This window comes from Bos indicus, chromosome 9 (genome assembly GCF_029378745.1).
Source record: "Bos indicus isolate NIAB-ARS_2022 breed Sahiwal x Tharparkar chromosome 9, NIAB-ARS_B.indTharparkar_mat_pri_1.0, whole genome shotgun sequence".
Classification (NCBI taxonomy): Eukaryota; Metazoa; Chordata; class Mammalia; order Artiodactyla; family Bovidae; genus Bos; species Bos indicus.
In genome coordinates this window covers 63,997,417-64,013,486 of record NC_091768.1, presented here as the reverse complement: position 1 = coordinate 64,013,486, position 16,070 = coordinate 63,997,417, and the positions used below count along the sequence as shown (strand labels likewise).

Here is a 16,070-nt window from a genome sequence, read left to right as displayed (position 1 = left end):
ACCCTCTGAGCCACCAGAGAAGCCTAGTTATCTGTACATAGGTTGGCATTTTAAATTTAATGGGGAAACTGGTTTAAAAACAGCCAAAAGTTCTCAGGGGCTGGGCAAACAGCAAGGATTAATAACTGTATAAGCAGTTCAGAGAGCACTTGATAAGGAAGCCAAGTGCAATGGATATTGGATTTCTGGCAATATAACTAGTTTGGGCTTCCCTGGTGGCTCACTTCAGTTAAAGAATCTGCTTGCAATGCGGGAGACACGGGTTAAGACCCCTGGGTTGGGAAGATCCCCTGGAGAAGGGAATGTATTCTGACTTGGAGAACACCATGGACTATACAGTCCAAGGGGTTGCAAAGAGTTGGACAAGACTGAGCAACCTTCACTTCACTAAAAAATACCAAACAGTAGAATTGAACCTACTGTATTTTAAGATAACCTGGAAGCATGGTGTAGAGCTGACTCAAGTCTTATTGGCTAAAGTCTCTCACATAGAACTTAAGGTTCCTGTTATTAGTTTTGTTGCTAAGCAGTGTCCAACTCGATTCTTTGTGACACCATCAACTGCAGCATGAAAGTCAAAGAGAAGAGTGAAAAAGCTGGCTTAAAACTCAACATTCAAAGAACAAAGATCATGGAATCTGGTCCCATCACTTCATGGCAAATAGATGGGGAAACAGTGTCAGACTTTATTTTTCTGGGCTCCAAAATCACTGCAGATGGTTAACTGCAACCATGCAATTAAAAGACGCTTACTCCTTGGAAGGAAAGTTATGACCAACCTAAATAGCATATTGAAAAGCAGAGACATTCCTTTGCCAACAAAGGTCCATCTAGTCAAGGCTATTGTTTTTCCAGTAGTCATGTATGGATGTGAGAGTTGGACTGTAAAGAAAGCTGAGCGCCGAATTGATGCTTTTGAACTGTGGTGTTGGAGAAGACTCTCTTTAGAGTCCCTTGGACTGCAAGGAGATCCAACCAGTCCATTCTAAAGATCAGTCCTGGGTGTTTTTTGGAAGGAAATGAAGTCGCTCAGTCGTGTCCGACTCTTTGAGACCCCATGGGCTGTACCCTACCACGCTCCTCTGTCCATGGGATTTTCCAGGCAAGAGTACTGGAGTGGGTTGCCATTTCCTTCTCCAGAGGATCTTCCCAACCCAGGGATTGAACCTGGGTCTCCCACATTGTAGGCAGACGCTTTACCATCTGAGCTACCAGGGAAGTCCTAAGAATCATTGGAAGGAATGATGCTAAAGCTGAAACTCCAGTACTTTGGCCACCTCATGCGAAGAGTTTCATTGGAAAAAGACTGATGCTGGAAGGGATTGGGGGCAGGAGGAAAAGGGGTCGACAGAGGACGAGATGGCTGGATGGCATCACTCATGACTTGCTGGGACGTTGAGTTTGAGTGAACTCCAGGAGTTGGTGATGGACAGAGAGGCCTGGTGTGCTGCAATTCATGGGGTTGCAAAGAGTCGGACATGACTAAGCCACTGAATTGAACTGAGGCCTCCCTTCCCTGAGTTTGCTCAAAGTCATGTCCCAAATTGAGTCAGTACAATGAGCTTTCCTAACTTCCACAACTGTATGTTTTAGATTTTTATTGAATATTTATACTCTCAAATGGACTTAATTTGGATCAAACTCATTTTAGTGGGATCCAACTGGTACAATAAAAAATGTGTACATCATTTGAATCTTAAGATTGACTGGGAGGGAAAGGGTCTCCTGCATTGCAATAGCTGTAAGGGAAACCTTAAGTGCTCTAAAACCAAGTCTTATTCATAAGTTTGCCTTGTTTTGAAGTCATGTTAGCCAACTTTGACAAGGACAGTTCTCCCTGAATGTTTTAGGTTTTTGGGTGTGCCACTCTGCATGTGGGTTCACCAACCCTACCAGCAGCCCCTACACTGGAAGCAGTCTTAACCACTGAACAATCAGCAAAGTCCCCCTCAATGGGTCATTAAGCATTCATTATTTGACAACCAAGTGCCAGGTGTCTAGATACTTAAGGTACAGCGGTGCCAGTGCTCAAATTTTATAAACCATACTTAAGTTCCAAATAAAGCAGAGTAAGGGAGATCGGGGTGCTGACTGCAGTGCTAAAGTCTCATTTCCAAATGGACATAATAAATGGGCTAACACTAACACAAAGCTATACATGGAGGTCATCTGCTATCAGAAGAAACCTGTCTGTCTGGGCATTCAACTATAGGCTCAGTCTCATGAATCTGAGGTACATGAGCCCCAAACCATCTCTTCACTTCAGCAGGCAAGCTAACATTTCAAAAGTTCATTCCGATGATATATTAGCACTGACTTTAACATTTAAATATGGGAACAGGTTATTCATGCAGCTATTTAGGGAAAATGATTAGGGTTAGGGCCCAACTGGAGAAGGAAATGGCAACCCACTCCAGTGTTCTTGCCTAGAGAATCCCATGGACAGAGGAGCCTGATGGGCTGCTGTCCATGGGGTCGCAGAGTCGGACATGACTGAAGTGACTTAGCAGGAGCAGCAGGGCCCAACCACCTTGGTTAGATTAGATGCTATTATTGACACTAACCCATTCCATACAATGCTTGACCAGTTTTAACCCAGATTTTATCAGTGACCTTCCCTCACTGTTAACAGGTCCCATCTTTCCCACTTTGCTCTCACCCCAACACTCTGAAGCTAATGTTTTGCACATTACTTATTCTTGCCAAACCAAATCATCTCTCCCTAGAAACCTGACTGAAGATTCCACCGCAAGAGTACACACTTTAACTTGGTGTAATTACAATCACACAGTTTTAAACTCAATTCAGACAAAGAACCAAAGGCTATTCAAAATTATTTAATTACAAGGCTAGATAACTAGAAAAGAATTTTCCATTCAAAATAGTTAGAAAGTAATACACTGATTAACAGGTTATGATTCTACAGCAGTGTCATGGTCAAACAGAAATGCCTTGACTCTTATGGATGCATTATCTAGACTCGATGCTGGTTCAGAATCTATTTACAAACCAATGTAAAAATGTAATTCATCTTGAACTTTCTTCCCACATCCATTGGAGGTTTTCCCAATCACCAGATTTTCATAAGACAGACAAGTAAATCTCGCAGCACTAGCCCTAGGAAAGGAAAAACATTTACGGTTTACAAACTATCAACATCAGAAAACTTACTTAAAACAATTTTCAAAAAATGCTGCTGTCCTTATAATGGTCCACCTCAGAAGCCAGATCCGTATAAGTTTTTTCAACAGAAATTCAGGTTCGGGATAGGATCATCATAGGTAAGACCAAGGACACAATGTTTACTGATTTTGAAGCAAAACATCTCTACTCACAGAAATGTTTCCACCTTCGAAATGTCACAGCACACCAGGCAGACAGCAGGCAGACAGCAACCCCTCACTGTTGGCACAGAAAACCCCACTCTGTGAATTAAGTTTTTCCTCTATGAGACATAACCTAACAGAAATCTGTTATAAAACTTGTTCTCATATCTGAACATTAGTCTTGTCTCAGAAGCCGAATCCGTACATGCTTTTCTTCAGGTTATCAGCTTCGGGATAGGGTTCATCATTGATCAGACCAAAATCCATTATGCTACATTACACGGACATTTACCACAAACCAGACAGAATTACTGCAGCAGATGTAAGTCAGGGTAACTTACTTTAAAATGAAGCTGCTCAGTGACATCCACAGCTTCATTAGTATTCATCAACCTGCAGAATGCTGTTAAAAAACAAAAATATTTTTCTCATTTAATCTACACGTGGACTAAACATATAGACATTCGAAGTACTAGTCGAACACATACCTGGTAAGATCATCAGGTTTTAACCAAGTCATTTTCCAGCCAATATTGTCCGGCGTGTTTTGAAATGTACCTTTGCATCTTAAAAAAAAAAAAAATTTTCAAATGATGCATCATCTTTACAGGTTGATCAACCTGTAAATCAACAGGTTTATTCCTTCAACTTAAAACTAAGCTCTCAACAATTACCTTAGCATCTCCACGTAACAGTTCCGCTACACCGAAATCCATTGTTTCTGCGGGAGAATCAATTTCTTAACCTGCGGAAGAATAAATATATTTAAAAATTAAGTATTGTCATAGAAGGTCATAGCTTAAGGTTTTCAGCACTAAAACCTTCCCCTCCAACAATTCGATTTGCACACAGCGCCACCTGGGCACAATACAACTCAGTTTCACGCAGTCAGGAGCTGCCGATTTTTAAATTAACTGTTGATATGACTACGTATCTAAGGCCTGTAAGTCAACGTTAAGCGTAACTCCCGCCCCAAATCTCAGGAATGTGGTCGTTTCCCGTGCGCCGTTCAGGATTATCCAGCCGGCTTAGCAATACGGCCGCGCGCAGCGCCATGACCAGCAGCAGCCTACGCACGCCTGAACTCGAAGCCGGTCGCCACCGCGACAGGGGACACGTGGCGGTCCGGTGGCGCGTTTTCCATGTGTAAATACTCAACGCCGCACTCTAACCCTCAACTTCTGAACTCTTTTTACCGTATCGCATTCCCCAACCCAAGCTGCGCCACTCAGGTTCGCGCGCACGACCGCCAACAACGCGTACTTACCTAGCAGCTACGATCTGCTCCCAAGTTCCGACGTAAAAGACCGAACAGCTCCCCCTGCAGTTCCTTATATAGTCTCTCCCGAGCCAGCCGGAGGCCGCCCCTCCCTCTCGCCTCTATTGGACCCTGGAGAGCACGGGGGCGTGGCCGGTTCCTGACGGGAGGAGCGAGAGCGCGCCAGGCGGCTCTTTTCTTTCGGGGGCTCGTTCCACGGCGTGGTGCGCGCACCGCCCCTCCGCGGCGCGCACGTCCAGCTCCGGGCGCACGCCCGCTGCTGCGCCGCTGTCCGTCGCTTCCGAGACTGGCTCTACGTGGCGTGGGAGTGGCGCCAGAATTTAAACGAACAGCCGCCTTTAGAGGCGAGGGTACCGCCTACCCAGAGCCAAGTAAGCTCCGGACGCGTAGGGTGGCTGGGGGGCGTCTGTGGACTTATGTTTAGTAGCACAGGGCGGCTTTAGCTTGTGATGCGCTCAAGAAGTCGAGCTGGATGGTTGACTGATCCTGGGGAGTTGACGCCCTGCAGCCGCTGCGCGCGCCCTGAAAGAGAAATCGCCGGGCAGAAATGCTTGGATGAAAAGTCTTTGAAAGCGCCGCGATTCTCACCTGGTCTACAGTGAGAACGCCGCGCATCTCCGGATAGCCGACTCGCTGCGCCGCCCGCGCTCCCCTGCGCTTTACCGGACCCGCCCCACCCCCACGCCGCTGGGTGCCGGGCGCTGCTGTAAACACTGATCAGCGCAGAAAATTCTCCCCGAGACAGCAGACCCGAGAAGTACATCCTCCACTTGGCGGAGGAGAAAACTAAGGCCTGCAGTAGCCAAGTAATTTTCCTAAATTGACACAACCAAAAAAAGAAAGAAAGAAAAAAACCTTTGCTATTAAAAAATAATTTGCACTACATTCATTATAATGAATGCAGGAGAAAGATTAATTTGGGAAATTTCCCAGAATAATTTATCTAAATGACACTTTAATTCAGTAGCATTTATATATGCACGGGTGAAAACTGAAACCGCTTAGCACACAAGCACGTATGTATGGGTAAATACGGGGCTTCCCAGATGGCTCAGTGGTAAAGAATTCGCCTGCCCATGCTGGAAACGGAGGAGCAGGAGGTTCTATGGCTGGGTGAGGAAGATAACCTGGAGGAGGAAATGGCTACCCACTCCAGTATTCTTGTCTTGGACTGAGGAGCCTGACTGGCTTCAGTCCATGGGGTCCCAAAGAGCCGAAGGCGACTGAGCACACATAGTAAATACATGTACTATGCACACGTGAGAGTACACGACATTTGGACATTTCAGCATCTGAAAATTCAGGTCTTCGTAGCACTCACTACTAATTATTATGTACATGTGCATTTGGTTATAGTCCTCCTTTGGTACCCCGCTCTTCATTTTTCTGCCTTACTATAGTGCCTGGCATAAAGTATATCGTCAGTAACAACTGGTTGAATCAACTAATGAATGTATGCGGTGGCTTTTTAGAAAATTAAAGTGAAAAAAATTAAAAGACTCCAGATTAAAAGACAAAGTGAAAAGCAAATTTCTGTAACAGGAACCGAAGCGATGAAGTCTTTATATGGTTGGGCATTGTGTAGATTTGAAAAAAGCGTTTTTTGTAATGTGCAATGTAAATTTTGCATATTGCTCACGTTTCAAAGCTAAACCAGTGCAAAAGGATATAAAAAGCAAAGTAAAAGTTCCTTTTCATATCACTGGGAATCTTTGCTATTGCAGTAATTAATAGTAATGGTTTTTGAAAATTTCTAAGCATATATAAATATATGTACACATTTTTTCACATACAAATAGGATCTGTCCTTTTTTGCAACTTGCTTTGCCTGTCGTAAATATCATAGACCTCTTTCCATGTCAGTACATATAGATGACCTTGCTTATATCCTGCAGAGTGTTCAGTTAGATGTGTCATAATTTTATAACTTTATAGCTTTTCACTATTTCAAATACTACCAAAGTGAATTATAGATGTATCCTAATGAACTTGTGAGAAGATTTGCAGGATCCATTTCTAGAAGTGAGTCAAAGGTTCAGTTCAGTTCAGTCGCTCAGTCGTCTCTGACTCATTGCGACCCCATAAATCACAGCACGCCAGGCCTCCCTGTCCATCACCAACTCCTGGAGTTCACTCAAACTCATGTCCATTGAGTCGGTGATGCCATCCAGCCATCTCATCCCCCGTCGTCCCCTTCTCCTCCTGTCCCCAATCCTTCCCAGCATCAGAGTCTTTTCCAGTGAGTCAACTCTTCGCATGAGGTGGCCAAAGTATTGGAGTTTCACCTTCAGCATCAGTCCTTCCAATGAACACTCAGGACTGATCTCCTTTAGGATGGACTGCTTAGATCTCCTTGCAGCCCAAGGGACTCTCAAGAGTCTTCTCCCAACACCACAGTTCAAAAGCATCAATTCTTTGGCGCTCAGCTTTCTTTACAGTCCAACTCTCACATCCATACATGACTAATGGAAAAACCATAGCCTTGACTAGATGGACATTTGTTGGCAAAGTAAAGTCTCTGCTTTTTAACACGCTGTCTAGGTTGGTCATAACATTCCTTCCAAGGAGTAAGCACCTTTTAGTTTCGTGGCTGCAGTCACCATCTGCAGTGATTTTGGAGCCCCGAAAATAAAGTCAGCCACTGTTTCCACCATGTCCCCATCTATTTGCCATGAAGTGATGGGACCAGATGCCATGATCTTCGTTTTCTGAATGTTGAGCTTTAAGCCAACTTTTTCACTCTCCTCTTTCACTTTCATCAAGAGGCTTTTTAGTTCCTCTTCACTCTGCCATAAGGCTGGTGTCATCTACATATCTGAGGTTATTGATATTTCTCCTGGCAATCTTGATTCCAGCTTGTGCTTCTTCCAGCCCAGCGTTTCTCATGATGTGCTTTGCATATAAGTTAAATAAGCAGGGTGACAATATACAGCCTTGACGTACTCCTTTCCCTATTTGAAACCAGTCTGTTGTTCCATGTCCAGTTCTAACTGTTGCTTCCTGACATGCATACAGATTTCTCAAGAGGCAGGTCAGGTATTTCCATCTCTTTCAGAATTTTCCACAGTTTGTTTTGATCCACACAATCAAAGGCATTGGCACAGTCAATAAGGCAGAAATAGATGTTTTTCTGGAACTCTCTTGATTGTTCTATGATTCAGCGGATGTTGGCAATTTTATCTCTGTTTCCTTCTTTTCTAAATCTACCCTGAACATCTGGAAGTTCACGGTTCACATATTGCTGAAGCCTGGCTTGGAGAATTTTGAGCATTACTTTATTAGCACGTGAAATGAGTGCAATTGTGCGGTAGTTTGAGCATTCTTTCACGTTGCCTTTCTTTGGGATTGGAATGAAAACTGACCTTTTCCAGTCCTGTGGCCACTGCTGAGTTTTCCAAATTTGCTGGCATATTAAGTGCAGCTCTTTCACGGCATCATCTTTTAGGATTTGAAATAGCTCAACTGGAATTCCATCACCTCCACTAGCTTTGTTCGTAATGATGCTTTCTAAGGCCCACTTGACTTCACATTCCAGATGTCTGGCTCTAGGTGACTATCTCTTTTAAATATGGTGATGTATATGTTTCCATGCTACTCTCTCAGTTTCTCCCATCCTTCCTTTCCCCCACTGTGCCCACAAGTCTGTTCTTTATGTCTACATTTCCATTGCTGCCCTGCAAATAGGTTCATTAGTACCATCATTGGTACGAATAGTACTAATTAATATCATATGCGTTAATATACGATATTTGTTTTTCTCTTTCTGAGTTACTTCAGTCTGTATAATAGGCTCTAGGTTCACCCACCTCATTAGGACTCACTCAAATCATTCTTTTTATGGCTAAGTAATATGTGTTTTGCTAATTGGGAAATATGCATGATTGTTGTGGGTGGCCATTGTCATGCAATCAAAATGGAAAACTATTACTGCCTTTGTTCTCTTTGAATCACTGTTTGCTGTGCTGAGGACTCTCAAATTTATCTGGTCAAAAGAAGTATAAAACAATGATTCTCTAGTTTGACTTACCAATTGAATTACTTAGAGAGCTAAGAAGTATCAGATTTCTAGTCCCTAACCTGGAGGTACTAAAGCAGAATTTTCAAAAGTGGGACCCAGGGAGCATTTTAATCAAGCATTTGGGACAGTGCTAAGAGGCCTACAGCCATAAGTGGACTATAAGCCACAAGTCTGAGCTGCATGTGTAATTTTAAATATGCTAGTAGCTACTTATAAAAAAATAGTAGATAGAATCAGATGAAATTAATTCCAGTACAGTTTATTTAACCCAATAGAACCAAAATATTTTCATTTCAACAAATGATCAACATAAGTTATGTACTCAGTTCCTGAAATCCATTGTATATTTTGCACTCACAGCACATCTCTGTTTGACTGCCTGCATTTCCAGTGGAATTGCCACATGGCTAGTGGCTGTTGTACTGGACAGCCCAGGTCTAGGTTGACTCATATACATATATAAATTTGAGAATCACTGTATTAGGGTAAGTGCAGTACTGCACACCTGCCATATATTCCAGGCTTAAAAAAATAACTTCCATATTCCTTTTGACTCATAAATGAATAACTAACAAATGCAATGCAAAATGGAATGAATTTAGAGCTTGATTGTTGACAGCACTGCCCTCCAGTGAATATGGGTGATGGCCATGAAGCCAGTGCATAAGTCATTCAAGACTTCTGTCTCTTCAAGGACCAGAAAAATATACTGACCAGGGAAGCCATCAATTTTTGCTTCTACACCTAAAGTTGACAAGTGAAATGCTACCAGATATTTGAAATGAGTTAAGAAAGACCATATAAGGTCAGCAATGAAATTAGATGTGTCCTTGAAAAATTTGAAGTGAAAGTGTTAGTCACTCAATCGTGTCTGACTGTTATCCCATAGACTGTAGCCCATCAGGCTCCTGTGTCCATGGGGGTTCTCCAGGCAAGAATACTGGAATTGAGTTTCCATGCCCTCCTCCAGGGGATCTTCCCAACCCAGGGATTGAAACCAGGTCTCCTGCATTGCTGGCAGATTCTTGACCACTGAACCCCAGGGAGAAGAATTTAGCATACTGAAAATAGCTTCTCATATTCTGTAGCAAACTTTCTAAGATCATCATTTTAATCATTTTTTGGAGGAAATGTCCACTGACCCCTGGCGCATGCATTGTGCTTCAGAGAAAATTAGTATGAATACACAGAAGTCCTTGCTCTTCCCTAAAGAGTAAGAAGTAACCACTTAACTTTAGACACCTCTGCCTTTTTATTTTTAAATTTTATTGGAGTATGGTTGATTTACAATGTTGTGTTAGTTTCTGCTGTATGGCAAAGTGACTCAGTTATATGTATACATATTCCACTCTTTTTAAAATTCTTTTGCCATATAATTAGAGAGTATTGAGAAGAGTTCCCTGCGCTATACGATAGGTCTTTGGCAATGGCACCCCACTCCAGTACTCTTGCCTAGAAAATCCCATGGAAGGAGGAGCCTGGTGGGCTGAGGTCCATGGGGTCACTAGGAGTCAGACACGACTAAGTGACTTCACTTTCACTTTCATGCATTGGAGAAGGAAATGGCAACCCACTCCAGTGTTCTTGCCTGGAGAATCCCAGGGACAGGGGAGCCTGGTGGGTTGCCATCCAAGGGGTCGCACAGAGTCGGACACAACTAAAGCGACTTAGCAGCAGCAGCAGCAGCAGCAGTGTAGACATGTCTGCTTTAAAAATCAGACATTCATTAAAACTTTTGAGTAAGATTATAGTATGAACCTAATAGAGTTTTATGAAGTGTTTGGAGGGAGGGAAAGATTAAAAAAAACAATTCAAAAATTTAGTGCAATAATTTAGCTGAGATATTATGAAGGACACCACTGTAATATTGACCATAGGAATGGAAGGCAGGGAAGAAAACATCATAAAGTGAGAACTTAAGTGTCATTAGGTTCTTGTATGCATTGGATCATGTAAACTTCAAGACAGTCCTGCTTTGTACTTTAAAGATGAGGAAAAGGAGGTACAGAAATCTCAGTTAACTAATTCCCAGGTCTTTCTGACTCCAGACAAATAATCCTGTCCCTGGAACATGATATGGTGGTGTTGAAGGAGGAAATGATAGGATGTGGTGGTCTGTGGGGAAAGAGAGGAGGTGGAGTGCAACCTAGGGAGCCAAGAGAATAGCAGCTTCAGTGACAGAAAGAGGCAAGTCAGATACTACTGATTTGGGAGCAGGAAAAAAGAAGATTCCGTTTTGGTTGTGTTAGATTTTAGAGGGAACACTTGGTTACATTTGTCCAGTGGACCATCAGAAATGTAGAACTGAAGCCCAAGAGAAAACTCAGGGCTAGAGAAGGATCATTTGGCAAACTAACAGTTGATGATGAGTGAAGTCGTGCACGAATGAGTGTAGGGAGGGAAAAAAGGGGCCTAAAATCAACACCATAGTGTGTGCAGATATCCTGTAGTAGATAACATTTGATAACACATAGTCAATACACATAAAGATCTGGTTAGATTATGAATGTATGAGAAAAAATTCACTTTTACAGTTTTTGGTTAAGTCATGGGAAATATATATATGCTATGTTTAAGTGCTCGTGTTCGTGCTAGGTTGCTTCAGTTGTGTCTGACTCTTTGTGACCCCATGGCCTGTAGTATGCTAGGCTCCTCTGTTCATGGGACTCTCCAGGCAAAGATACTGAAGTGGATTGCAATGCCCTCCTCCAGGCGATTTCCCAACCCAGGGATCAACACACATCTCTTACGTCCCCTGCATCAGTAGGTGGGTTCTTTATCACTAGCGCCACCTGGCTATGTTAAGTAGTATAAACATAATTAACTTGTTCTTGGGTGGAAAAAAAAAAAAAATCAGCTTTCAGAAACAAGAACTATCTGATAAGGGATAATGTCCAAAAAATATGAAGAACTCATGCAACTCAATAGCAAAACCCCCTAACAATCCAATTTAAAATGGATAGAGGATCTAATAGATTTTTCTGAAGAGCTACAGATCGGTAACATGTACATGAAAAGTACATCACTAAAAAATCCACCTGCAATGTGGGTGACCTGCCTGGATTCGATCCCTGGTTGGGAAGAGCCCCTGGAGAAGGGAACAGCTACCCACTCCAGTACTCTGGCCTAGAGAATTCCATGGACTGTATAGTCCACGGGGTTGCAAAAAGTCAGACATGACTTAACGACTTTACTTAATTATCAGAGAAATGTAAATCAAAACCACAGTGAGAAATCACCTCACACCTGTTAGAATGGTTGTACTCAAAAGGACAAGAGGTAAAAAATGCTAGTGATGATGTAGAGAAAAAGGAAGCTTTGTGCACTGTTGGTGGAAGGTAATTTGGTACAGCCACTATGGAAAAAAGTATGGAGGTTCCTCAAAAATTCAAAATAGAACTGCCATATAATCCAATAATCCCACTTCTGGATATTTACCTGAAGAAAAAAAAGCACTGATTTGAAAAGATACATGCACCCCAATATTCAGAACAGCATTACCTACAGCAGCCAAAATCCGGAAGCAATTCAAGTGTCCATCAGTGGATGAATGGTTAAAGAAAATGTAGTATATGTACACCATGGCATATTATTCAGCCACAAAAAAGAATGAAATCTTAACAATGGACCTTGAAGGGCCATACTGTAAGACCAATGACCAATACTATATGATTTTACTTATATGTGGAATCTAAAAAAAAGAAAGAGAAGGAAAAAAATTCAAACTCAAAAAGAACAGATCAGTGGTTGCCAGAGGTGGGGGATGGAGGGTGGGTGAAAAGGCTGGAGGAGCTCAAAAGATACAAACTTCCAGTTATAAATAAGTAATGGGGATGTCACATACAGTAGAGTGACTATAGTTAATAATGTTGTATTGCATATTTGAAACTTGCTAAGAGAGTAGACATTAAAAGTTCCTATTATAAGAAAAACAATTCTGTAACTGTATGGTGACAGATGTCAACTAGATTCATTGTGGTGATCAGTTTGCAGTACATACAAATACAGAATTTTTACATTGTACAGCTGCAATTAATATAATGTTGTTTGTCAACTGTACCTCAATAAAAATTTTTAAAATATGAGAATTAAAGAATCTATCTCTTAGTATAATATTCTTTTTTCTAGTGTCTAAAACTGAACTAGTAAACTCTAGGTTTAATTGTAGGACAGACCAGGGTAAATTAAAGAAAATCTTGTGAATACTTCATGAAATAGTAGAGTGTTAAGTACACGAAATAGTAAAGCTAAAGAGCTAAATTGGGGGGAAATTACATATATGTGAAAAAATCAATAAGGCAGTTTGATACCTTAGCTGGAAATCCACAGGAGAGGTTAGGACTTGAGTGTCATTGGCTGGAATAAGCTATTTAAAAAACGATAGTGAAATCATCAGGGAAAGAGTATAAACAAAGAGAAAGCCCAAGACAGAGTCTTGGAGCACTTGAGAGTTCCAGCAGACATGGAAGTGCTGGAAAAGGAAGCGCCTTGTGGGGAAAGCTGGAGAGTGGGATATCTCAGAAAGAAAGTGAAGAGATTCAGGGAGAGATAGGTCAGTTAGCATGAATGCTTCTGAAAGGTCAAGTAAGATAACAGAAATGACCCTTGGGTTTGGAAGTGTGAGGATCACCAGTAAATAGTTTCAAGAGGAATAGTGGCTACAGAAGCACAGTTGAAAAAGACTGAGGAGTAAGTGAGGTGAGAAAGCAAAAATGGCTCTGTACCCAGAGACAGAGAATTGTAAGGTTGAGGGGATGCTTTTGATTTCTCTTTCTTTTTTCTTTTTTAAATTATGAAAGTTTGATAACACATTTACAGGAGACCTAAAAAATACAGAACACAGCTACATATAGTTCCATTATATATTACAATCCTTTTTTAAGTAGATAATAAGATTTTTAGTTGGAGTTTCAATATCAAACTCTCAAAAATTAATTGAGTATACAGAAAAGTAGAAGGATATAGTAGACCTGAAAAGCATCATGAACCAATTCAACATAATTCAGATTTATACAATTTTCACTTTACAGTAGGATACAAATTCTATTCAAGTTCCCATAGATTATAAACCAGGAGACATTGGAACATATCCAGAGACATAAAACAAGGTGCAAAAGTGTCATAGTCTAAAGATGTTGAAATGATACAGAGTCTGTTTTCTTATCACTGTGGAATTATGTTAGATATCAATATCAAAAGATACCTGAACACAACCCACAGACTTTTATGTGCAATGTGACGTTTACCAAGAGAGATCTCTGACTTAGCCAGTGAAAGCCTCAATAAAGTTAGAGGACTAAAAAAACACAGACAGTGATTGCAGAGAAGAAAATATTTAAATGAGAAATTAATATCAGCATGAGAAATTAATATCAAAGATACTTTTAAAAACTCTATGTATTTGTAAATTAAATGGGGGAACTCCTTTTTAAATTGGAGATGGTTGAGCATCTTTATATGTTCATAGGATTGATTTAGTAGAGAGTGGAGGATTATGATGCTGGAAAATGAGGCAAAAGTTACAGGAGCAAAATCTTTGAGAAGATGAGATCTTTTCCAGAGTACAAACGGAGGTTTTTGTAGCCTTTGAGTGTTAGAACAGGGTTAAGGTAGATATTGGAAAAAGCAGTCGCAGGTAGCCTGTTGAAACTTGCATAACTGCATAAGAGCATGCCTTGGGCTTGGAATGTTCTCTTACATGGAAATAGGAAGTCCTCACAGCCTGTGCCGGCTATGATTTGTATTTTCTTCATTCTGCTTTAAGCATGGGCATTGTGTGACTTCCAGGCAACCCCACTGCTATATCTGTTCCTCATGGGGAGAGAAGGGGGTTCTTCACCACCACAGGAAGGGTACATGTAGACCGTCTTCCCTCTGTTGGCTAAGGGGCAAGAGGCGCTGGCTGTGGGAGAGCCACACTCACTACTGAGGCTGACCCTGCTCTGTTCTCTGTATGAGTGAAGCATTTCATCCAGTGCCTGTGAGTTGTGTCTTTCTTGGCAGCTCTGATGCCTGAAAACTCTGCAGTATGTTGACATCTTGCTGCTGCTTCTTCTGGTGGTAGGCAACAGGTAACAACACTTGCTTGACAGTCTGGTGCAGTGAGCAAAGTCACCCACAAAGTACCACATGGCACAAGTTTCATCAGTGCAGCCATTCAGGCTGGTGCCACCTCCCTGCAGGAGATGGACTCCCTCTAGTTGACTGGGATTGAGTAAGATGTTGACAGTCTCCTGGTCAACAAGGATAAACTGGGTGATGGATGAGGGCAGAATGCAAGAGGTGGGCCCTAAAATTTTTTTGGAAAACTAACCCAGCTTCTAGCTACCATCATACTCCCACACCAGCCTCTGACTTCCACATGCAAGGGGTTGTAGCTGACACCCAAGGGGAGTCAAAGGCCCCTGTTTAGGAAGCTCTGCTTGATCTAGGTCTCTCTCTCTCTCTGTCTCTTTTTTATCTCTTAAAAGCCCCAAGTAAAGCTAGTTTTCACTCAACACGAAGCCACTCATGGTGTTGCTGAAAAATGTAACTCATTAAATGAGGTCCTTCTCCGAGAATGAAATATGAAAACTGAAAAACAGATAAGAGGCCAGGTGAGGCTCATGTGACTTAGACAGGGCACCTGTTTGATAAGGAGGCCTTGCAGCCCTACATATCTCAGACTGAGTGCTGCAGTCCAGGAAAACTAACTACTGACCTCTTGTTACAGTGTGCTTTTGGAACATGGCAACTAACAGGGCAGAGACAGAGGTAAGCCAATGTAACTCCTTTTTTTTTTTTTTTTGCTATGCCACACAACTTGTAGGATCTCAGTTTCCTGACCAGGGATTGACCATGGGCCATGGCAGTGAAAGCTCAGAATCCTGACCCCTGTGCCACCAGGGAACTCCCCAATGTTGCTCTAGATCGGGATTGCAAAGGGTATGAGCATGGTGTTCCCAACAGTGGCAATGTCCCTAAAACTAGGAGCTCCTGGAAAAACATTCATAAAACCATTGCTCCATTTCAGGTAAAAGCCATAGATACTGACTGACTATAGAGCCCTGACGCTGGGAATGTCGAACAAGGCAGTGGAGGCCTTCATGCGACAAGGGCCTCTCCAGGAGGACTCTATTATCCTTACTGTTGTCCTCTAAAAGAACTATGGGCAAGAAGTAGAAAAGTTCCACTGAATGTCCTGTTTGAGATAAAAGCAAAAGAATGGTTTCAGTAGTTTCCATCAACTTGAGCTGAACAGAGAAACCAACAATGGGAAGCCATGTCCAGGGTCCAAAAGGGAACTCAAGAGTCCGACAAGCGAGGAATACAGGAGAGAATAGGGTCGACCCACAGAGCAATATGGCTTTGATAGTTAACACTGGATAGACAGGGACTTCCCTGGTGGCCTGGAGGTTAAGAATCTATCTCCCAATCCAAGGGACGTGAGTTCAATCCTTGGTTGGGG

At 42.1% G+C, this 16,070-nt stretch overlaps 1 long non-coding RNA gene and 2 other non-coding genes across 3 annotated transcripts; all 3 read right to left on the bottom strand.

Annotated features, from left to right (window-relative positions):
- Positions 1-2,821: 2,821 nt before the first annotated feature.
- LOC109563927 (uncharacterized) lies at positions 2,822-4,667 on the bottom strand. The gene is made up of 6 exons (XR_002181427.2): positions 4,594-4,667; positions 4,001-4,071; positions 3,815-3,892; positions 3,668-3,729; positions 3,336-3,402; positions 2,822-3,117 (listed from the first exon to the last, which is right to left on the bottom strand). It is a non-coding gene; the product is annotated as an uncharacterized lncRNA (long non-coding RNA).
- On the bottom strand, positions 3,215-3,284 carry LOC139185024 (small nucleolar RNA SNORD50). Its single transcript, XR_011568616.1, has one exon. It is a non-coding gene; the product is annotated as a small nucleolar RNA SNORD50 (small nucleolar RNA).
- On the bottom strand, positions 3,510-3,579 carry LOC139185025 (small nucleolar RNA SNORD50). Its single transcript, XR_011568617.1, has one exon. It is a non-coding gene; the product is annotated as a small nucleolar RNA SNORD50 (small nucleolar RNA).
- Positions 4,668-16,070: the final 11,403 nt, after the last annotated feature.